This window comes from Saimiri boliviensis, chromosome 1, assembly GCF_048565385.1.
Source record: "Saimiri boliviensis isolate mSaiBol1 chromosome 1, mSaiBol1.pri, whole genome shotgun sequence".
Lineage (NCBI taxonomy): Eukaryota > Metazoa > Chordata > Mammalia > Primates > Cebidae > Saimiri > Saimiri boliviensis.
In genome coordinates this window covers 238,951,572-238,976,392 of record NC_133449.1, presented here as the reverse complement: position 1 = coordinate 238,976,392, position 24,821 = coordinate 238,951,572, and the positions used below count along the sequence as shown (strand labels likewise).

The 24,821-nt window shown below is 40.1% G+C and overlaps 1 long non-coding RNA gene across 2 annotated transcripts in view; it reads right to left on the bottom strand.

The window, feature by feature from the left end:
- The window catches only part of LOC141581078 (uncharacterized), a 675,731-nt gene that overhangs the window by 177,179 nt on the left and 473,731 nt on the right, over positions 1–24,821 (bottom strand). For both annotated transcript variants that reach the window (XR_012513564.1, XR_012513566.1), the window contains exon 4: positions 16,274–16,355. This is a non-coding gene — a long non-coding RNA (uncharacterized LOC141581078). The remainder of the gene's footprint in view (positions 1–16,273; positions 16,356–24,821) is intronic.

Sequence of the window (24,821 nt, the reverse complement as noted above, 5' to 3'; positions counted from 1 at the left end):
TCTTCTCATTGCAACTAAAAGCATTCTAATTGTTAAAGTTCTCAACTGGAAGGGCAAGCATCTGAATAGATATTTTCATTCATTTCCCTGAACCCTCAAAGAATGAAAGAGTGGCTTTCACTGGCTATTTCAGTCTGCTGGGGGTTCCTCCTGTCATACCTTCCACCTTCCTGAATTGGAGTTTGTTTCTCTTTATATCTGCAATACTTGCACCATGGTTAGCACTTCTGTTCAGCTGATGTAAATCCAAAAGAAAAAAGTTGTTTGATGCTGCATAATACAGGAAAGGGAAGCAGAGGGCAGGAAAGATTGTGGATGACAACTAACTGTACACAATCAAAGATGAGAACTGTGCACAACTCAAGATGCTGAGGCCAGGCGCGGTGGCTCACGTTTGTGATCCCAGTACTTTGGGAGGCCGAGACAATCAGATCACGAGGTAAGGAGATTGAGACCATTCTGGCCAACATGATGAAACCCCATCTCTACTACAAATATAAAAAATTAGCTGGGCGTGGTGGTGTGCATCTGTAATCCCAGCTACTCAGGAGGCTGAGGTAGGAGAATCACCTGAACCTGGGAGATGGAAGTTGCAGTGACGCGAGATCGCGTGCTATTGTACTCCAGACTGGCTATAGAGCTCGGGTCCGTCTTACAAAACAGAAAAAAAAAAAAAGATGCTGAATGTGTGGGAGGGCCGTGGCACACATTCCACAGTGAAAATCAAGATGCCTTTCAAACCTACTGTCTCATGTCCCAATGTCCTTTGAGATCCTTTCTATGGAGCTATGCTGTCCTGTACGGTAGCCATCATCAATTAGCCACTTGCCGTAGCCACTAGCCATAGATGGCTATTTACATTTTTAATTAAAATTAAACTTAAAATTTAGTTCTGCAGTCACGCTAGCCACACCTCAATTCTCAGGAGCCACATGTACCTATCATACTGGACAGGATAGACAGAACATTTCTATTGTTGCATAAAGTTTATTGGGCAGTGCTGTTACAGAGGCACCTCTTTATTCAAACAGAAATAACTAGAAGAACCAACCCAGGCTTTGAAATCATGAAAGATGAATGCATAGTGGCAAGGACACAATTTTGTAGTGAGTTCTGGGTTTAAGTCCTGGCTTTTCCACTTACCTAAACTGTATGAACCTTCGTTTCTTTATAAAATGAGGAAAATAAATTGTATTTATTTTGGAGGAGTATTCTGAGGACTACAGTGATATATATAAAATACTTAAGGAAGTTTCTAAGCATGTTGTAGATGCTCAATGACATTAAGTGCTATCCCTGGTTTCCTTCCTTGGGGATGAGCTATATAAAATTCTGCTTTGTCCCTACAATCCTCTATACCGATGATGGTCCAAGTGTGGTTCACAGACTTGCAACTTCAGCATCACCTGGGAATTAGAGAAGCAGGATCTCAGGCCCTACTTCAAAGCTATTAAAGGAGAATTTACAGTTTAACAAGACCCCAGGTGATTTGTATTCACATTAAATGTTGGGGAGCACTTGTTTATTCAACATGATGATCAAAAATTCAAAATAAGTAAACTATGTGACCTACAAAAAATGATTTTGATAAGACTATGGAAGTCTAACCATAACTGAGATGCGTCAGTTTGAAGACAGTGGCTGAGCCCGGCCATGATGGGACCTGGGTCAAGAAGGAGCACCAGGACAGAGACCTCTTGCATTGTTTCAGCAAGATAACTTCAAGAAGCAGAAGTTCTCACTTCCCTGGATGGGACAATCCGGTGCATCCCTAAATCCTCCCAGGAGGTAAGCCATTGCTGCATAGCAAATCACCCCCAAAAGTTATGGGCTTAAACGATAGCAAGTTCCTGTTGATAAGAAATCCAGACAGAGCACTGTGCCTGAGTCCTCAGCTGGAAGACTTGTAGATTGAGGACTGGAATCATCTGAAGTCTCATTTAATCTCTTGGTGTGGCCATTGATGCTTGCTGCCATTTGGGAGCCTCACTGGCACTGCCAGCTGGAACACCCACCCATGGCCTCTCCTTGTGGCCTAGCCTTCCTCAGATCATGGTGGTTGGGCTCCAGGGACAAGCACTGAGAGAGAGAGAAGGAGAAGAGAGAGAAAAGGGGAGAGAGATAGGGAGAAGAACAGAGAGAGAGAAGAAAGGAGAAAAGGAGGGAGGCGGAACCACATGGCAGCCAGACTGCGCTCTACAACCTAGCTTTGGAAGTCATGCAGCATCACTTCTGCCATCTTCCATTGGCCAAGACAGCTACAAAGTTCTGCTTAGGTTGAGAAGGAAATGTAAACCCAACCTCTCAATAAAGGTGAGTCAATGTCACATTGTAAGAACATTATGTGGAAAGAGATATTTTTGTGATGGCCCTATAATTGCGACCACCTTTGGAAATTCAAATCTACCACACAAATATTCTTTTAAATTCAAGCTATTCCAGATCTGAAGATGCTGTTCCCACCACCATCACCATTAACAACTTCTTATTTCATGTATTCCACGTGCAGGGCATCATATTCTGATTCGTATTTATTTTACAGCAAGACTGCAGGGAATTCATCTCCCTTTGGTGTACCATGTTCTTGGGAATGGTTACAATTTTTTTTTCCAGGAAAAATAGCTTCAAAGCTAGTTTCACTTTTCATTCTGTCTTGTTCTTTTGCATTATTTCATTACAGTCAAACTCTTTGAATGTGACATCAAAGGACTTGGAGAATGAAGTGAGAATAAGTGGAATCGGTAAAGTTAATGGCTCATTCACTGGTACTGAGTCCCCTAATAGGTTTTTGGTTGCTCAACAGCTTGAGATTCATTGGTAATAGCAAATAAAATAATTACAACAAAATGTGGCTATGCATTAAAATTGTTGATTTCTACTTTTGGTAGATATCTAACTACCTTACATTTTCAGACTAAAACACTCCTCTGTGCATTTTCATCATTATAGTAAAACTTTCTTGGCAAGATTGATCTCAATCTGTTTGGTGGTTCTTATATTAGAGCAGAATCAAGAAAAGGGGAAGAAGAGATATAGTTTTCTACATATGACAAAATAAAAAATACTAGTGTTTGTTTCTCATGTAAAAAAAAAAAATCAGAGGCAAAAACTACAATTGGATCTGGCCTATAGCCACTCATGCTAAATAATGAAGGAAGGGAAGCATAAGGCAACCGGATATAGACTTGGCACAGACTTGTAGGTTTCTAATTTTGTAGAATCTTCTGTGTTCCCTTTCACCAGAAAGTCACATTCTAGCTTTGTGTGGTTAGACGCTTTGCCCCTCTGATAGTCTTTTCTCTCCACCCACCTCCTAGCTGCTGTTAACATCTCAATGTTCTCATTATTTCCTTCTCTCAGAAACTTCACATGTTAGTTCACTGCGTATCATATGTACACAGTCACACACACATACACACACAAGCTTATACACAGTCATGCACGTGCACATACACAATCACTCCTAAGCACATACACAGACTCTCAGGTTGCCCTAGCGCAACCCACTTCCTGACTCTGATCACCTGTGCAACTTCCTGACCATCTCTTCCCTCCCTTGAACATCCCAGCTTCACCCCTAAGCATGAGGAAAACCTTTCATTTTGGGGGACCTATATGATAATAGTGACACTCACATTCAAGACACTCCCAAAACTCAGAGTCCTGACTTTTCTAGTGTCAGCACCATATGACTCCACTCCATTCTTTTCTGCTAATCAAGATTATCAGGAAGCAATTAAGAGTGAAATCTACATAAGGGTAAACCTCAAATTTGTTTTATTTTTAATTTCACAAAATTCTATAAGTGATTTGAATCGAATTGAGCTCCTTAGAAAGATATGTTGAAATCCTAACCCCCATGCCTGGGACTGTGATCTTACTTGGAAATAGTCTTTGTAGATGTAACCAATTCAGATGAAGTTACTAGGGTAGGGTCTAAACCAGTATGACTGGTCTCTTATAAGAAAGGGAGAAGACACACAGGCAGGGAAAATGTCATGTGACGATGAAAGCAGAGACTAAAGGGATGCGGCTACAAGCCAAGGAACAGCAAGGATTGCCTGCCACCGCTAGAAGGCAGGCAGCAAGGAAGGATCCCACTCAAGGTTGCTCAGAGGGAAATGGCCCTGTCATGGCCCTGATGACATCTTGATTTCAGACTTACAGATTCCAGAAGGATGAGAGAATAAACGTCTACTGTTTTAAGCCACCTAGTTTATGGTACGTTTTTATGGTAGCCCTAGAAAACAACTGCAGTAAGTATAAATATACTCCTCCTAGTGAGCCTCATGACTGATGAGAAACGAAAATGGAATGTTAGCAAGGGCAAGCGTGGGGAGAAATCACGGGGGCCAGGCTGGGCGCCTGACGCCTGAAGGCTGGTCCTCTGTCCATCTAGACCCCCTGAAGTCTTCTGCAACGTGCAACTTGTTTAGAGACCATATTTGCTTCAGCTCTTCCAGGAAATTTAAGGTTCAGCTATGATGATCTGTTGCTTATAAAAATATAAATGCTTATGCCTCTGCTCATTTGCATGTCTATTTCTTAAAGTTTTAGATATAGCTGTGTATGTTCTGCATGTTTCTTGCTGAACACTAGTCCATAGAATGTTTTCCTGGTTATAGTGAATTTCCTGTTTTTGATGTCAGCATGGCAATTGCTGTAGTTGGTGGTATACCTTGGGTATGTTGGTACTACCCCTTTATGTGAATTGGTTGCTAAAGATCCACACCAGAAAGAAAAGGACTTATTGGAAAGACGTAGAGAGCAGAAAAGCAGCTTCCAGATGAGAAAGGGTAATGTATGTTTAACAAGAAGGGAACAGAAGAAAGTGCTTATTAATTATGTTAACTATACTTACATGCCAAATATTTCACATCTGTATTGCTGTCTAGTCCTAACAACAGCCTTAGGCATAGGTGTCATGCCCATTGTAGGGACGAATTGGAGGCTTGGAGAGCTTAGTCTGCTCAGTCACACAGCTAGAAAATGGGAGAGCCAGGATTTCAATCCAGTTGTGTCTGTCTCTTATTTCAATTTGCAGTGGAAACTCAATAACTATTAGGTCACCCTTGAGAAGAGCTGTTCAGACTTATCAGAATCATGAAGGAAGTTGGATTATTTAATTTCCAACCTGAAATTATAAGTAGTCACATCTTTTTACATTGCATATAATGGCAGTCTTACTTTGATACTTAAGAAGGCTACACAGTATGCATTGTTGACATATTCTTCCACTGAAAACTAAGATCTAGGAAATGACAATGGCAATTTTATTATCTTCTTTCATAGTAATAGAACCCAAATTTCTAGCTGGGCTCATGGCCACATTTCTTGGTTTTCTTTGCAACTAGATGTGTCCATATCACTAATTTCTGACCAGTAGGAAATAGGGGTGTCATACAGGTTCAGGAACCTTCCTAAAAGAAAGCTGAAGCATACCCTTTGCCCCTTTCCTCTCCATCCCTTCCTTCATTATGTTCCTGGGAACCTGGATGTGATAACTTGAGCTCTAACCACCATACTGGATGACAAAGGTCTCACTCTAACGATAGCAGAGCAGCAAGTTGAAGAGCCCAAGTCTCTGAGGACTTTGTGAAGCAGAGCTGATATTTCAGTTCTGGACTTCCCACCTTCTACTTGTACAAAAGAGAGAAATAAACTAACTCGTTTAAGCTACTGAACTGGGGCCTTTGTTATTTGCAGCCAATGTTCATTCTAACTGACACAGGTTCATCATAGAGGCACTCAGCTGATCACAGAAGACAGAACAGGGATTGCCATGTTTGAGCAGCTTCCCATATTATGGTGACTTCTGTCCCTTTTTTTAAAAAAAAAAAAAAAAGGATGCTGACGTCTCTTCTTTGTGTTTCTAGTTGTGTCTTCTTTTCTTTTTCTTTTTCTTTTTTTTTTTCTTTTGAGACAGAGTTTTGCTCTTGTTGCCCAGGCTGGAGTGCAATGGTACAATCTCAGCTCACTGCAACCTCCGCCTCCTGGGTTCAAGTGATTTTCCTACCTTAGCCTCCCAAGTAGCTGGGACTATAGGGGCCCACCACCATGCCCAGCTAATTTTTTGTATTTTTAGTAGAGATGGAGTTTCAAATGTTGACCAGGCTGGTCTTGAACTCCTGACCTCAGATGATCCACCTGCCTCAGACTCCCTAAGTGCTGGGATTATAGGTGTGAGCCACTGTGCCTGGCCCTCTAGTTGTGTTTTCATAGACCTACCCTCCTCTTCAAAAAGCCTAAAGCTGTCAAGTGAAGTATTGGGCACCCAATTCCCATCTTTTGCCAATAAAATCAATAATACTTAAGTTTTATGTTTTTCTCCATTCTTTCACTTTCTTTTTCTCAGTCACTATTACTTTTACTTGTACATGCTCTAAAATTTGTTTTGTCAAACTTCTCTCTGCTCTTCCAAAGCCGTCATTATACATGTTCAGAGATGATATACTGCAATACTCTGCTGTTTACTTTTATCTGCTCCTCATTTTTACTGACGTAAGGCTGACAGATCAGAACAGACCCAAGGGCAAAGAAGAAATGAAATGAAATGCTCTTAAAAACTCACAGGGAAGCTTTGTCTAACCATACCTGATACATCTCTGTGTTACACCTCTGCATTCTGTCTTTTTTTGTTTGTTTGTTTTGAGACAGAGTCTTGCTCTGTCACCCAGACTGTAATGCACTGGTGCCATCTTGGCTCACCGCAACCTCTGCCTCTGCCTCCTGGCTTCAACAATTCTCCTGCCTCAGACTCCCTAGAAGCTGGGATTACAGGTACACACCACCACGCCTAGCTAATTTTTGTAGTTTTAGTAGAGGCAGGGTTTCACCATGTTAGCCAGGCTGGTCTTGAACTCCTAACTGCAGGTGATCTGCCCACCTCAGCCTCCCAAATTTCTGGGGTTACAGGCCTCAGCCACTGTGCCTTGCTGTTCTGTCATTTCTGATAAGAATATAAATCCACTGCCCAGGAAACCTCCCTACATCTTCCATATGCTGCCAACACCTGAAGGGTGTTTAACAAGCAATTAAATAGTCCCAACAATAAGGGAGAAATCCAAACTCTGAAACTCTAATCATCACAAACCACCATGGCACATGTACACCTATGTAACAAACCTGTACATCCTACACATATACCCTAGGACTTTAAAGAAGCAGATGAAATTAATGTTAATAAAGACTCTATTCAACTCCCCCCCCCCCAACCTCCACCACAAAAAAACCCTCTAATCTTCATTTATGACATTTTATAATTCCTCTGAAAGCTATTCTTTGATTCATTTGACAGTGGCTGAGAGAAGCTTGTTACTTCAGCAGGAGCTGGTTCAGAGGAGAGAACTAGGGAGATGTTGGGGTGGGGTCGATGGTGGAGGACGTAGTAGACACTCTCAGGGCCATCGCTCCTACCACCCTGGACTCACACACAGTTCACTCTCTACTGCAAACCAAACTCCATGCAAACTTCACCTAGAAGCTTCTGTTTAGCTTCCCTGCCTCTGTGAGTCCCATGACAGTGTGGATGGTGGCACTCACAGCACTTGATAGGCAAGGAGAGAGGGATTCTCCAGAGGTCTTCCCTGGAAGGAAGTGGGAACCGCTTCTAAAAGATGGGTCCCAGAACTTCCGAGAGACAGAGATTTAGACTTTGTAAAGCCAATTCTTCAAGATAAGGGAGTGGACAGGGACAGGAGATGTTCCCTAGAATTGCACTATTTCCAAGTTTGGTTTAATTAGTTCTCCACAGCCACTCTACATAACCAGGGGTGCAGAGCAGCATCTACTCCCTGAGGGTTGCATCTACTGTCATTAACCCCACCCACTTTTCTCACTGACAAAGCAGTAAAGTGAGCTTGTAAGCTGCTGGCTTTTCTTGCTCCTATCTCCGACATGCCCAACAGCAGACAGCCTTCAGGGGCCTGTTGCATGACCCCAGGTCCAGCAAAGACATTTCCTCTGTGTCTTCGAGGCTTGTCTGGAAGATGAGCTCAAAAAAGCTCTTGATGAAATCCATTAGGCTATTATCAAGATTTGACTGAGACATACTTAACTAGCATAAACCAACTGCTACTAACAAAAAAGTTAAATGATGAGAAGTGATGGAAATGAAGGGAACTCTGAAGCAGCGTGAACTAGCGATAGTCAAATTACAGTAATAGCTAATATTTAGTGAGCACTAACCGGGACAAACTTTGTGCTATATGCTTTGTATGTTTTAGATAACAGTCCTTTATCTCATATATCTTTTGCCATATTTTCTCCTAGTCATGGCTTGTCTTCTCATTCTCTTGTATTTGCAGAGCAAAAGCTTTGAATTTTAATGGAGTTCAGCCTATCAGTTGTTTCTTTCATGGGCAGTACCTTCAGTGTTATATCTAAAAAGTCATTGCCAAACCCAAGGTTGTCAGATTTTCTCCTATATTATCTTCTAGAAGTTTCATCGTTATGTATTGTACGTTTAGGTGTATGATCCATTTTGCATTAATCTTTGTGAAGCATGTGAAGTCTGTGTCTAGATTTTCTTTTGTATGTGTGCACAGTTATGTAGTTATTCCAGCACCTTTGTTAAAAGACTATCCTCTCCATTGTATTACCTTTGTGCCTTTGTAAAAGATCAATTGACAATTTTTTTTTGAGATGGAGTTTTGCTGTTTTTAATTTCAAATTTAACTTGTTTATTGCTAGTATATAGAAGAGTGATTGACCACCCTACAACCTTGCTTTGATCACTTATTAGTTTCAGGAGGTATTTTGTTTTTTTGTGAATTCTTTCTGATTTTCTACATACAAAATCATGTCATCTGAGAATGGAGACAGTTTTATATCTTCTTTCCTAATCTGTATATCATTTATTTCCTTTTCTTGTCTTATTGCATTAGCTGGAACATCCAATATGAACTACTGAAAAAGGCTATCCTTATCTGTGCCTAATCTTAGCGGGAGATATTATGCTATAATACATGCATACCTCAGAGCATCCTTACAAAGACCCTGTGAGATAAGAACTATTTTAATTCTCATTTTTCATGTGAGTTTATTAAAACCCAGAGAGGTCATGCCCAAGGTTACATGGCTTGCAGTGGTAGAAATCAAATTTGAACTCACATTTTCTGTCCCCAGAGACTGGATTCCTATTCACAGGCTCCAAAGATTAGGACCTAATGTCTTTGGGGGCTATTACTCATTCTGTTACAAAGACATAAGCCAGCAAGCAGCCTGTGGGGAAATAGCCTCCTGATTAGGTCCCTAGAAACTTATACTATCATTCTAGGGAGAGAACGCTACTAAACAATGGCTCAAATTAGAGTGTAACATGTAAAACTGCTATTTAAATGCAAATTTTTAAGGTTATTAATATATCTAAGGAAATATAGATTTACTCATCATTCAGCTATCTTGCATTATATAGCCATCATTTGTTTTTTGCTGGAGCAAATAATTTGCCTCAAGCATAATTTCAATTTAATTAATGCCATGAAAATGAATGTGAGCATATTTATGGGGAATTAAGTTACAAAATGCTAAATTTAGTATACATTTTCTGAGGCGTGGTTCACTTATGACTTTTCATTCCTATCATCTTATGTTTGCACAGCTGGTAACTGTAAATTCAACATGAAAACTGTATTTGAAAATCAGCAGCATTTCACTGAGGTTGGGAGTGAATTTGTTACTGCTGAATTCTGTGATGATCTATATTCTTAGTCTGTTGACTTTGGCGGGTGATAATGGCTATGATATTACTCACTTAGGTGTCCAATATTGGCCCAGCTTGTCATAGTATGAGATACTTGAACCACGTCCAGTAATTTTTTTCTGTTGTAACCACAGAGAAGAACATTGAACCATACCACTTACTTAAGGAATAGGTATAACCCTGGCACTGGGGAGGGGGGCCTCTGAAAGTTTATAGTTCAGCTACAGCTCTGGTTAACCTCAAGCTCAGAGGTCTGGGGAATGGGGAGGCAAAAAATATTACAGAAAGCATCAGACCGACCCTCTCTCTATTTTAGTGTTAATGAAGACTCCGGGTTCTCTTTCCTTTCACCCCATAGCAGCAGTTAGTACTTAGCACATTTTTTTCTAATGGCCCAGACAAGGCATCTCAGCTGTAAGAGTGATCATGTGCACAGACAGAAAAGCATTACAATGAAAAAGCCTGACTGAGTACCTCCTTCTTGGTTTCTGAAAGGCTTCGAATGGCTTGCAACAGAAAATGGATCTTCAGCAGCTGCCCACAAGGTCACCAACAACAGCAACCAGCTCTCTTCATCAGCCCCTGCCAACACCACAAAAAGTACATATTCTCCTTCACAAGGATCCATGAGGCCGCCATTCAATGGCTGACAGAAATGGAAAATCGATTCCAGATTCATCTCCACGGGGAATTAAGTATATTCCTTGGAAAAAATGAGTTATGAGGTCATTGAGGGCTTGTTCTTTTCCTGCTTGCAGAGACATTTTAATTTTAGAAGAAAGAGTGACTAATGAACAGGACATTCTAATTCCGGTGATGTGCTTTTTCCCAGTTTAATGTCAGCTGAACCACAAAAATGTTAATATTTCTCTCTTCATTACTCCTCATGGTTCAGGAAGAACACTGTCGCCAAAGGGAAAAAAACTGGGTAACTCCTGATCCCTCCACCCAGTTTCAAAAAACAAACTAAGGTGCAGCTCTGGTGTCAGCCAGCCTGTTGTCACTGCTCTTAGTGGGGTCATTCTACACACCAACAAGGTTCCCCACAAAACAACATTTTCCGCACTTCTTCGACAGTAGTAAGATATGAGGAAGACAATGTTGTTCAGAACCCAGGACCTTCAACAAGGTGAACAGAGATTTGAAATGCAAAAATAAGAAATTTTCTTAGTAAGTCTCTTATCAAGCAAACACACAGCTCATTCCCTCCCCCAAGTTTATAAGTACCATCTATTGAATGCCAGCTATAATTCTGAGGTTGTTAAATTCCTCTTTACAGGCATTTTCTCGTTTAATACTTGTAACAGCCCTGTGATGTCACACAATTAGTAAATTGCAGAACTGGCATTAGAAACCAGGTCACATAGCCTGTAATCTTAAACCCTGTGCTCCAATTCAGTGGCTCTCATACTGAAGCCTGCATCAGAATCTCATAGGGGGACTGTCATAACGGATTGCTGGGCCCCACCCCAGAATTTCTGATTCCGTAGATCAGGGGTTCAAACTCTGAGAACCATTGCTCTCATGCTTCACTATGATCACCCACAATCACACTCTTAAAAGGCTATTCAGGGAAGAACTTCAAATACAGAACACTATTCTGACTCCTCCCTTCCCTACTTCCTAAAAGAGAGTCTGAGGACAATGGCTGATGTGCCCAAGTCCAGGTAGGGAGACAGAAAAAATAAAGACTTAGAGGTATGTTTTTCTCTTGTAACAATTTCCCAATTGAGATAAAACTTCTCTAAGGTGACCCAGGACATCCATGACACACATCCTTAATTGTGGCTCCCCACTTTAAAGTGAATGCCTCCTTCACGTGCACAGGACTTGATCTTAGTGTGGTGTGGTTCTCTCCACCATCACTGTTCTAGGGCAGGTTCCCAGAATTTAGACTAGTTTGCATTTCTGTGTCTCTTGAGAAATCCTGGCCCTATCATTTCAACCCTACAGAGAACCTGGCCACCAAAACAGCTACAACCTCACTACCTGAGTTTGAGTTTTTCTTTCTCTCTGAGGGTGTGTCTCTGTCTTTCTCTGTCTCTCCCTGTCTTATGTTATTGCTCACAATTTACTTATGGATTAACTGACCATTGATTGATTCAATAGTAAAGCTAATGCAGTGCAATAAAATGAAATACAGTCATGTGTCACTTAATGACAGGGATACATCCTGAGAAATGCCTCATTGGGTGATTTTGTTGTCATATGAACATCATAGAGTGAATTTCCATAAACCTAGCCTACTACACACCCAGGCTAGATGGTGCAGCCTGTTGCTACTGGTCTACATACCTGTATAACATGTTACTTTACAGAATACTATAGGCAATTGTAACACAATGGTATTTGTGTATCTGATATGATTTGGCTCTGCGTCCCCACCCAAATCTCATCTTCAATTGCACTCTCATAATTCTCATGTGTTATGAAAGGGACCCATGGGAGATAATTTGAATGATGGGGGTGGTTTCCCCATACTGTTCTCATGGTAGTGAATAAGTCTCACAAGATCAGATGGTTTTATCAGGGGTTTTCACTTTTATATCTTCCTCATTTTTCTCTTGCTGCTGCCATGTAAGAAGTGCCTTTCACCTCCTGCCTTGATTCTGACACCTCTCCAGCCACGTGGAACCATAAGACCAATTAAACCTCTTTTTCTTCCCAGTCTCAGGTTTGACTTTATCAGCAGCATGAAAACGGACTAAAACAGTATCTAAACATCCCTAAACATAGAAAAGGTGATAGGTTGTGCTATGATGTGATGATGGCTATGATGTCATTCAGCAGAAGGAATTTTTCAGCTCTATTATCACCTTATAGGACCACCTCATATATGCAGTGTGCCACTGACTGAAATGCCATTATGTGGCACGTGACTCTACCTGAAATAGACAAAACCACTGGGCAAGGAGCTAACATGACTCCTCTTCTCCACTCTTCTTGCCTTCATAATAGCCGTGTCTTGGACCTTAAACAGCCACTCCTCTCTTCTTTCCCATTCACCTGGGACAGTGAGGACTTTCAGAATGGGGTACAGTTACACCCAGTGCTAGAGCACACTTCTATGGTTTGCCTGAGCCTCTAGAACACAAGGCTTCTCGTGCCTCCAAAGCCCTCACAGAGCTGCTGTGTCCTCAACGAGGAAGTCTGAGGTGACCAAAGCCTACTTTACTTATAGACCAATAATTTTTTTGTTTCAATACTAAAAAGTCAGAAGATAACAAAAATGGGAAATGAGTCTTCAGGTTCTACCTGTTTATATTGAAAGACTCATGGAAATTTATGTCTTCATTAAGAAATTATAAAATGAACAGGGTTAGCCTAAAACAGTAAAGGGAACCTAACATTTATGGTTCAATATACCTATAATATACCAGGCACTGAGTTAGGGGCTCCAACTATGCTATTTAATTTAATCATCATAATACCTCCGAGAGCTGGGCTTTGCAGTTTCCATTTCATAGTTGAGAAAGCTGGGGCTAAGAGGTTATGTAATTTGCTTCAGATCTAATTGAGTCAAGGTTGGAACCCAGAGTTATCTTTCTTTTAGAGTATATGGCCCTTTTTGGAAAGGCACATGGTAAATAAAAGATGGCAAAGTAGAGGAGAAAGATAAGCAAACTTGAAAGGAAAATCAAGAAAGAGTATATGTTGGAAAAATAACAAAGGCATTTACATGAATTATAGAACCAGGGCATTTAAGACCATTAACCACAAGGAAAAATGTTTAAATGAAGACAGATTTGAGAAGTAATGAGAAACACATATAAAGTTTCAGGGTAGATTAGAGTACAACCCAAAGAAGGGTTGCACAGGAGAATAAGCAACAAACGCCTGTCCATGAACACTCTATAACAGATATTGAGGGACACCTGACCAAGGTGATCGAGTATAGGGATGTGGACAAATAGAACGCAAGTAGAATATTTCTTTAGTCTTCTTCAAAATGAATGGGACAGGAAGTGCAAATAAGCATGAGATTATATAAATGGTAAAAACCTTAGAAATGTGTAAAAGAATTAGAAAAATAAACTGACAAAAGCAGAAAGAGAGAGAGAGAGAAGAGAGAAAAGGAGTTGGAGAATGAGGAAGTCGGGAAAGGAAAAAGGAGGAGGAGGTGAAAAGAGAGTGAGGAGGGGAGGGGGAAAGGGCCTGGGAGAGGAGAACAGCAAGACACGGGAGGAGGAACAAAAATGTTTTAAATGTTTCCAGGGAACAAGTATGCAACTATTCTGATGTCTGCAGAAATACTGATTTTATGCTAAAAAGGGAAAATACAAATACGACACACCTTTAAAAATTCAAAAATAAAATCACAGAGATGAGTTAAAGTGACAATATCAGGAAGGGGTTCTTCAGAGAAAGGATCTACATGAATTGAAAAGCTGGACTCAAATCTTTCCTTCAAGATACATACAAGAATGCTGGCGAATTCATCTGCCTTTCTTTCCTTTTCTCTGGCTCATTACTGAGGTACAGCAAAATGCTGTCACATGCCCAGGCAATAAAGGGTTGGTTGGGAGGCACACCTGCTACTCTCTTTTTATCGCTGGGAGCAAACAATGCCAGTTAGGATTTATGGCACATCTGAAAATGCCCCAAACACAGTCACCATCTATTGGAGAACAGTAAGGAGAGCCCAGACCTAGATACGAATCCCTCACGGACCCTGTTCCATGCAGCTGTTTTTATGGACTATAGGATAATAATTGAGGTTAATTGCCACTGAAAGACACACACCATATGATCTTTTTACCTCCGGTTAGTGAGATGGTTCCAGCCTAGAGAGATTTTCCCAGGGGCACCACAGTGATTCGCTCTCAGCATTTCCCTGCACCTTACATTTATGGGTTATGCACAAGCTAATGGGGCTAATTGTTACTGCTTCAGGGGAAGCCCCTTTCGCTTTCCCCACCTCCTGCCTAAATGTCATGTCCATTGTCTTTTTGTGCTTTGCCTTGTACACATTTTGCAGTCCACATTTTTCTAACTGCTGTTTTAAAAAAAAAAAAAAAAAAAAAGTTACCACAAGTGGAGTTTGGCAGCCTTGACTGTTGCTCTCTGCTCAAGTGGGATTTTGTTTTTCGACTCATAGAAGAAAACGATTTAAGAAAAAAAATCCTCCGCATTCAGGCTTTGCCTTCTAGCTTCAAAGCCTTTTACAAGCTGCAATTCATTAAACACAATAATCATCTGAGGCCAGTGGACTGACCTCTGCAGGGAGAGAGGCCAAGCCCTCCCACCCCACCCTCTTTCTCTTTGTGTTCTCAGCCACAGAAAGCAGGAGAGGGGGTGGAATGATGATGGTCCCAGCAGGCGCCTCCAGCCCAGGCTGTTTCTCTCTCCTCCTTGCCAGGGCTCCACGCTCCACTTAGCCACTGGGTACAGGCTCTTCTCTCATCTGGGCCGCGTTTGTCTGCCTTTCACAAATAGACAGGCTGCCCACATTTTTATTTGCTTTAGATAAATGAAGAGAATTTCCTAGCCACAGGGCCAGCCAAGCCTGATATGTGCTCCATGGGATGGATTCCTCCTGGCCCAGCTCCTCCAGGCTGAGCCGGGAGGTATCGCATCCCTTTGTCACCAAGAGACAAAGCCAGGGCACCCCCACAACATGCCGAGCTCCTTGTCCCAGCCAGGTTGGTTACCCCTCGGGAATTCTCCATACACCACTGCTTCGCAGTTGCCTCTCCAGGGAGGGGGTGGGCATGGCTGGGGGTCTGTGGCTTTGGGGTCACTGGAATGAGAGGTATGTGGGCCACTGAGCTCCCCTGGGTCATTCCATCATTTAGAGTCCCTGTTTCTTTTGCTTTCTGTTCTTCCGCATGGACCATACCCAGACCTTTTCTTAGAGACAAGGAGAAAATAATAAAGTACCCACAAGGCCCAACCACGGCCAGTGAAATTTCATACTGCAATGCTGAATTAATTTTTAGAGTTCTTCTTTCTATTTGCCATTGCTCTCCTCTTGTCTGCCTACTAGTTTAAGAAAAAACAAGTATAACATCCCCTTAAGACACTAATGAGTAATTCTATTTTAAGGCAGCAGATTTGGCGTTTAATAGCTAATCATTTCCTAATGGTACTGAAAGCTTTCAGGAGTTTCACCCACAGAACAACCTTAAAAGCAGAAACTTGGGCCGGGATCTTCATGGGCTGGAGTTCATGTGGGTGAAAGATGTGGACCTGCCCCCTGCCCCACCACGCCTTCCCCGTACTCGGGCTTTCTTTCTCTTCTTCACTGTCTCTACCTCTCACTCCAACCCTCTGCCTTTTCTCAAAGTCTTCCCCCAAGGCACCTGTTTCCTCTCCCTGCAACGCCCTGCTGGCTTTTCTACCAGCTCCAGAGCACATGGATCACTCTTTCCTTCAAGTTCTTAAAACATCCATACTCAGTGGTATCAAAACTATAATTTTAAACTTGGCAGGAACCTGAGATGCCAGCCTCTTCATTTATGGAACAGGAAATCCAGTCATTGTGAGCTTAAGAGACTTTCTCAGTGTCACACAGCTAGTTTGCCGAAGGGACAAGAATCCAAGTCTCCTGGCAATGACTTGCCTTCTTACCTCCCCACACGAATGACTGCTAGAGCCAGGGATGTCTGTAGATCACCAAAGGCCATCACTCATGGCACATTTTGTCTGCCCCCTGCAAAGAAAAAAAAATGGAGACAAGGGGGTCACTGCTTTCAGCAAAATTCATTCTATTCCATTGTGAACCAGATTTCAGCCTCCAACTGCAACCTTGAGACTGTCAGTACTTCCTATTCTGAGTGTCTCCAGGAAGTTCTGTTTCGACCCCCACTGCTCACTCTCCCCACTTCGCCCAGTTTTGCACTACTTCACTGCTCAGGTTGCTAGCTGAGCCCCTCTGGTCACAGAGCACTCAAATACTTTCACTAACATATTCAAAAGCCAAACACCACCACTTACAGTGATGCTAATTGGTACCAATGGCAATAAAGACAAACTATATGGCAAGATTTGGTATAAAGAGGAAGTCCAGATGACTTGGAATATACTCATGTTAATTTAATATTTTTTAAAATAATTTCAAACACATAGGAAAGCTTCAAAAGTACCAAGGACTTTTCTCCCCCTAAACTTTTTGGGAGTAAGTTGCTGACGTGATGTACCACCACCCCAAATACTTTAGTTTGTAATACCTACAAATATTTTCCTACATAAGCATGATACTAACATCAACACTGAAGCATGCACATTGATACATTACTGCCATCTAATCCACAGACCCCATTCAAGTTCCATCAATTGTCTCAATTCTTTTACCTTAATGGTAAAAGAATCCAGTTCAGGATGGTGTGCTACATTGAATTGTCATGTCTTTTAATCCCTATCGATCTGGCACAATTTGTCAACCTTTCCTTGACCTTTATGACTTTAAGAGTTTTAATCTTAAGATTACAAGCCAATTATTTTGCAGACTATCTCTCAACCTCAGATTCATCTGGTATTTCCTCACGATTATATCAGATTATACGTTTTGGCAGAAGCAACACAGAATTGATACTCTCATTGCATCTTATCAGATGGTACATAATATGTCCCATTATTGGTGATATTTTTCTTAGATACAGTAGCATGTCAGTAACAGAATAACACAGCATTGAAATCCATAAAGCAAAAGCCTAGAACATATGAAATAATGTACAGAAGAAGGATAGTTTGGAAAAACTCTAATAAATTTCTGACAGATCAAGGGCAAAAAAGCAAATAAGAAGAAAGAGAATTTGATAAATATAATAGATATGGCTTATTTTATCTCATTTGACTTCTGGATCCCATTGACAGATTATTGACATGCTTTATATCACAGAGAAAACAGCAATGTTTTCTGAGCAACATATCTTATATTTTATTTGAATAATAAAAGTATAAAAATTTTAAGCTACTACTTGATTATTCAAGGACACTTTTAAAGATAACGTCTGGGAAAAAGAAAATATCAAAACTATAATTAAAGAATACTTAGGAATAGCATTAGGAGAAATACTTAATGTAGCTAACAGGGTGATTGATGCAGCAAACCACAATGGCACATGTATACCTATGTAACAAACATACGTTAACTTCTAGAGTACGTGTGCAGAACATGCAGATTTGTTAAAAAAATAAATAAAATAAAATAAAAGTTTAAAAAGGAAAATATAAAATTTAAAAATAAAAAACAAAAGAATACTTTGGAAACAATAATAATTAGGATATTATATTTTAAAATTTATAGTATGAAAACAGTGTTGTAATCAGGAGCAAATCTATGATATTAAATGAATTTTTAAATAAAGGGGGAAGGGAAGATATATTAAGAATTCTCTGAACACATTATAAAGAAATCCAAAATGCCGAAATAAAGAGAAAAGGATTAATTCAAAGAGAAGCAAAAACTAATAAACTGACATTGAGAGAAAAAAAAGGATACATAAATATAAGGATAGGATAGATCTATAATCACTAAAGTAGTGTAGCATTGCTTCAGAACTGTACAGGTAGATCAATGAAATTATGTAAAGCATTCAGAAATAGTGTTCATGCATAAGTATTTAATATATCAACAAGGTAGCATTTTATATCAATAAAGATGACTCTATTATACAATAAATGATATTGAAAATAGATTAACCTCTGGGGGAAGAGAGAAGAAGCTAAATGCTTTACTTTATACCATAGGTCCACAAAGTATAAAAGGATTAAAGAGTTCCTTGTAAAACTGAAATATTATTTCTAAATTTGGGGCAAAAAATGACCGTTATATACCATAATGGAAACAATCTTCCTAAACAGCATCAAGCATAGACACTCTAAAGTAAAAAGATCAATACATTTGACTATGTAACATTCAAATAATTGTAACACAAAATTAGAAGGAAAAGACAAATTAGAAATATTTGCATTATATAAAACAAAGAGAAGAGATTTCAATATATAAATAGCTTTTCTAGAGCAATGAAAATTAGAAAGACTCCACTTATTGGCAAATACCAAATCACATTAATAAGGAAAAAGACTGAAATTAAAATAAAGAGACAGAACTTTGTGTTTCTTACCTTGACAAAGATTCACAAAGATATCGTCTGCCCAGTGTTAGGCAGAAAGGACAAAGATACATTTCATATACTGCTGGTGGAAATAAAAATTAGAACAGTCTTTTTGGAAGAAAAACTGACACTATGTATAAAAAATTTAATGTGCCTATTCCTCTCTAGAAATGTATTTTAAGGATATAATTATGAAGGTGAGCAAAGACTTATGTGCAAAATGTATAATTAGAAAAAATTAGAGACAACATAAATGTCCAACAATAGGGGTTTGATTGAATAAATTGTGGTACAGGAAAAAGATGGAGCAATATTCAGCAACTAAAATCATTTTATCGAAAAATATATAATGCTAAGTGGAAAAGGCAGGATGTAACACAATATGATTCTTCCTTTAGTTAAAAAAGTATGTATGCACACATATATGATTTCTGCAGTATGAAGAAAAAAGAGCTCTGAAAATGCATACCAAATGTTAACAGATTAACAGCAGTTATCCCTGTTTGGGTAACTTTTGTCTTCTCATTGGTGATTTTTGGGTTTTCTCTGTTTGCTACAGTAAACATGGATGTTTTATAATCAGGGAAAATCCACTGTTTTCAAAAGTGATTTGAGTCTTTTCATGACAGTTACTAAATTTTTTTAGTTTGTTTCCAAAAGGTGCTGGTAATGAGTCTGGCTCCAAAGCCAAAGCCGGGTCTACTCAGGCTTTCTTGGCCTTACCCCGTCGCTGCCCATCCACCCACCATGCCTTGTATCGTCGCAGGGCTTCTCTGTATACTTTGCCCACAACAAGCTCTTCCCTCAAGCTCTTTCTTGGATCCCTGAAGTAAGGAAAGGGAAAGTCCCACCAGGACTTGGGGTCTGAAGGCCGCTCCACTCCTCATTCCTAGACCCTGGAAGCAGCCTATACCCTCCAGCATAGCTCTCATCCCGCTCTGTTCTCAACTGGCTCAGCTCTCATCCCACACAGCTTTCCTGAGTCCCAACCAGCCCCAGGACAATGAGCACTTCCCAGTTTCCACGGAACAGAGGCCAAGCTGGGAGCACAGCATGGTCAGACCAAAGTGTCTGAGATACAGAGCGGAAGGTGGCCTGTGGCAATTGTTGTCACTGTGTGTCCAGGGCTCATAGAACCCCACAGCAAGGCAGTGACTAACCAAAGCATCTGAGGCCAGCTTGGGATGAATTTTTTCACAATCGGACAAGAGTCTCACTGCAATAACCTCAATTAATTGTGCAGAACAAGGCTAAGAAGACATCAGGATTGTTCCCCCATGTGTGTGGCCTGGGCCAGCCTAGTTTCTCTGGGCTTCTGCAAGGAAAGAGAGAGAGGCTATGGAGTGTAGGTAGAGTGGGTTCCAGGCCACAAAACTGTGTGATTTTGAAAGCCTCTCTTAGCCTCTAAATCCTTCTCCAACAAGCTTCTGTCAACTAAAATCACTTCTGTGGTGATCTAGAGACTTGCCCATTAGAAGCCTTAACACAGTTAGTCCTTAGCAGCCTGCATGAGTGGATTGCTGCCTTCTCCCTGGAGAGCCCATTTGAATGGGTGGATGCATTTGTTTTGAGGAAGAGGTAGCAATGATGAAGGTGTTTTTTGAGTGAACAAATCTAGGAGGAGACCCTGAGTGAAAAAGCAGCCACTTGGCCAGGAGCGGTGGCTCATGCCTGTAATCCCAGCACTTTGGGAGGATGAGGAGGGCAGATCACGAGGTCAGGAGATCAAGACCAGCCTGGCCAACATGGTGAAACCCCATCTCTACTAAAAACACAAAAATTATCCAGGTGTGGTGACAGGCGCCTATAATCCCAGCTACTCGGGAGGCTGAGGCCAGAGAATCACTTGAAACTGGAAGGCAGAGTTGCAGTGAGCCGAGATCACACCATTGCACTCCAGACTGGGTGAAAGAGCGAAACTCTGTATCCAAAAAAAAGAAAAAAAAAAAAAAGCAGCCATTGCAGGGCTCTAGGTGTAGCAAGTAAGACAGAAAAACAAAAAGAGGGAGTATCTAAAGCAGGTGAATGGTGGTGGATACACAGTTTCCCCCATCTTTTGTCCTGTGCCAGCCCTTGGTTTGGGGTTTCTGCCTGTCTTCCAGCACCTGTCTTGGTGGTATGGTATAAGGGGAGGAAGGGGCTTCTTGTTTCATTGGCATGTAAGTCAGGTTCAGGACAGTAGTACTCAGCTGAGATCCACCAAATCCCTGCTCTGTACTCAGGGTGATAGTTGGTATAGCTTGGTTACATGGAAAGAAATTTAATATAAAATCCATATGGGTTACCGTTCTGAAAGGTCAAATCATTTTCACATGTTGAGATCTGAAGCTTTTGCATAAGTGCTGTGCACTCAACCCTGTTCGTGTCTCCTTTGCCATTCAACAGAACTTCCCTGTGCAATGTCCCAGTTCTGCTGAAAGCACCCTTCTTCAGGGAGTGAAAGGTGGAGAGCGGCTGGTGTGATAGAGAAGCCAAAATTGTTGAACATCACCAGGTACCAATGTGTTGTCACATGATCATTGTAATATGGTCCTGATTTTAGAGGTCATATGATTTTTACCTAACCTAGTGGAGAAACGGACTTGGATCATAGCACTTGGCAATGTGGTATTCATTTCACCCAGAAATAAAGAAGGCTCCCAAAGTAATTATAGCTCATTCTTATCCTCCAAGAAGTCTCAGAAACTCTAGGCCACTCCAGACAAAGTACATTAGGAGCTAAGGCCACATCTTCTCAACATGACTCCAGAAAAAGTGCTTTTATTCAATATTCAATATAGTTGACTTACATTTCTTCCATGAGTTTCTCCTCTTATTTGTCTATGTGAAGCTAATAATACAGTACACCTTTGAGGAAGCAATCTCACCACTCATATTCTACAACACATAATTTGGTAAAGGGGACCTTTCAGGGAACATCTCAAGGGACTTCAGTAATGTCCAGATGTCTTCCTCATCCTTTGCATGTTGTGCTAAATCATGTCAGAAATCAGGCTTGCTATATTGTTGTCATTTAAAACAGCAATTGTATAGTTGATGCTATATCCATTTTAGAAAGAATCATAGAGGTTGGTTCTGTCTGTATCTGGAGAAAAATGACAGATCCCTGACATATTACAAACTGGAGAAAGAACGGAAGGAGTGAGAAGACAGCAAAGCTAGAAGCCAGTCTCCTTCATCAAAGCAGCTTTGTTTTTGTCTTTTTTTCCTCCTAGGAAAATAAGAATTTTTTTCCCTTATAAATGACAATATTTTAGAGACTTTTTCATTAAAAAAATGGAGGTTCTTACTAAATTAATTCCAAGTTTATATTCCTTGATGAGTTTGGACAGGTAAGGAAGATGGATATTTTTTCTAACTGACCACCTGACTCAGTTCTCCCACCCTCTGCTCCCCCCAACCCCTCCGCCCCCAGCACGCCCCTTGTTTCATACAACTCTCCCATTTTTAAGGGCTTTCACCTACTAAAGCCGGGCTTCTCTGCATGACAGCCATTATAGCCCTACAGAGTTCTCCTCTCATGCAAATTATCTCTTAGATAACTGCGTTTTTTTCCATTTCTGTTTGTGAGGAGGAATTGCTTTTAAAAAATACAGTTCAATTTCTTGAGCCCATTTACACTGATTCTCTTTAGACAATCAGAATATCAAAATAATCAAAATCAGTAGTAACCACTGACATAAGGATAGATATAAAGATAGAATTGAATTAAGATAAATAAACCCTTATATTTATAGTAAGCTGATTTTCAGCAATGATGTCAAGGAAATCTAACAGAAGAAACAATGGCATTTTTAGCAAACAATACTGAGAAAATTGCATCTCCACATGTAAAAAGGTAAATTCAGACCTCACATCATACACAAAAATGGGCTTAAAATGGATGAGAGACCTAAATGTAAAGCTCAAATACAAACAAAGCTTTTAGGAGAAAATCTTCAAAACTTTAGGTTAAGCAAAGATTTCCTAGATTTATAACACCAACAGTTTGACTCATAAAAGAAAATAACTTTTATTTTGGACTTCATTAAATTCAACACTTTTGTGCTTCAAAAGACATCATTAAGAAAATGAAAAGACACACCACAGGCTGGGAGAAAATATTTGCACATTATATACCTGTTAAAGGACTGTATCCTGAATATACAAACATCTCTTACAATTCAATAAGATGACAACCCAATTAAAAATGGATTAAAGATAGGAATACGCATTTTATAAAAAAAAAAAAAAGATCTATGACTAGCTAATAAGCATGCAAAAAAAGATGGTCCACATAATTAGTTATTAGGGAAATGCAAATCAAAAGCATAAGGAGATTTATATAATATATGTTAGAATGGCTATAATAAAAAAGACATAATAGCCAACATTGTCCAAGATGTGGAGAAACAGGAACTTTTTCAGTGCTGGTGGAAAGTAAATAGTAAAGATGCTTTGGAAAAAAGTTTGATAGTTTCTTAAATGTTAAACATAAATTTACCATATCACCAAGCAATTTCAGTCCTATGTATCTAACTAAGAGAAATGGCAATGTATATCCACACAAAGATTTGCACACAAATGTTCATACCAGCATGATTCATAGGAGCCTAAAAGTGAACATAATCCAAGTGTCCATAAACTGGTGAATAAATAAAATGTGGTATATACATACAATAGAATACTCTCACCAATAAAAAAGAATGAATTATTGATACATGCTACAACATTAATGAACCTCAAAAACATAATTTTAAGTGAAAGAAGCAAGACACAAAAGACTGCATACTGAATGATTCCATTTATATGAAATGTCCAGAAAAGGCAAATCTACAGAAACAGAAAGTGGATTAGTCTTTGCCTGGGGCTAGGGATTAGAACAAGGATTAACTAAATGAATAGAAGGGATCTTATTGGAGCGATGAAATATTTTAAAACTGTGTTATTGTGATGTTGCCCAACTCAGTCAATCTACAAAAAAATCATTGACTTGTACACTTAAAGTAAGTGAATTTCATTATGTGTAAATTACACCTCAATAAATTTGTTAAGTCAGTAGCTATCAAAAGAAACTCAGTGATTGAAGTTCTCAATTTCAATTTAAAATGTGTTTTATTATTTATTAACCTATTCCCCTAAGAGAAAAAGAGGAGGATAGTTCCCTAACCATAAACAATACAATAGAGAATGTCTTTTCTGGAAGCACAAAATAGTTATACTTCACCAGACCCAAAAGGAAAGCTAGATTTATTTTGCACATTTTCTTTGTAAAAGGTATTCCATTTGAATAAAACTTGATCCCATCTCACAAAGAATTGGTCCTGAATCAGATATTTTATAGTCAGATGTTTGGACAGTTCTCCATCATAGTTTCCCATATGTAAGAAAATCTTTTTCCAAATGGGAGAAAAGGAAAGAAACAAAGGAAGAAGAGGTGGGGGTAGAGGGAGAAAGCGAGAGAGGAAGAAAGAAAAGCAAAAAAGCAAGAAGGAACAAAGTATGTGAGATCTGGAGAACCTCAAGCCAATCTTCGAGTCTGGAAACATTTCACAAAATTGATGAACCAAATTCCCATAGCACCCAACTCGCAGAGAAAATTTTCAGGGAGAAGAACCCACTGCTATTCCCCTCCATTAGCCTACCTGCTCTTTTACGTTCTACAGTTGAGTAAATACACAACATGCAAGTTATATAAGAAAGCACTAGCCAGCTGCCCATAAGTTTGATGAACTCTAAAAGCCGCTGAAGTAACCAAGTGCCTCACCCTCCGATAGCCAGAGCAATCTGCAAACCACTATCCACTTATGGAAGACCTGATTCTGAGCAGAGTGCAGCCTGTCCTGTGCCTTCAGCGTCTGAACCTCACGCAGATTATGCTTCAGACAGTGGTGTGATTTAACATTTCCTGTTGCATTTTTTCCTTTCGGCTGAGTGGTTGCTGATCACTAGACAGTCAAAATTCTTCTAAAGAAGGTATGTGAATGGTGAGGTTTCAGACCATGTGTCTGCAGAACCAAAACCTGTGGCTGCTTCTGTCCAGGGTTAGCCCAGAAATATGGGATGATAAGGCATGTCTG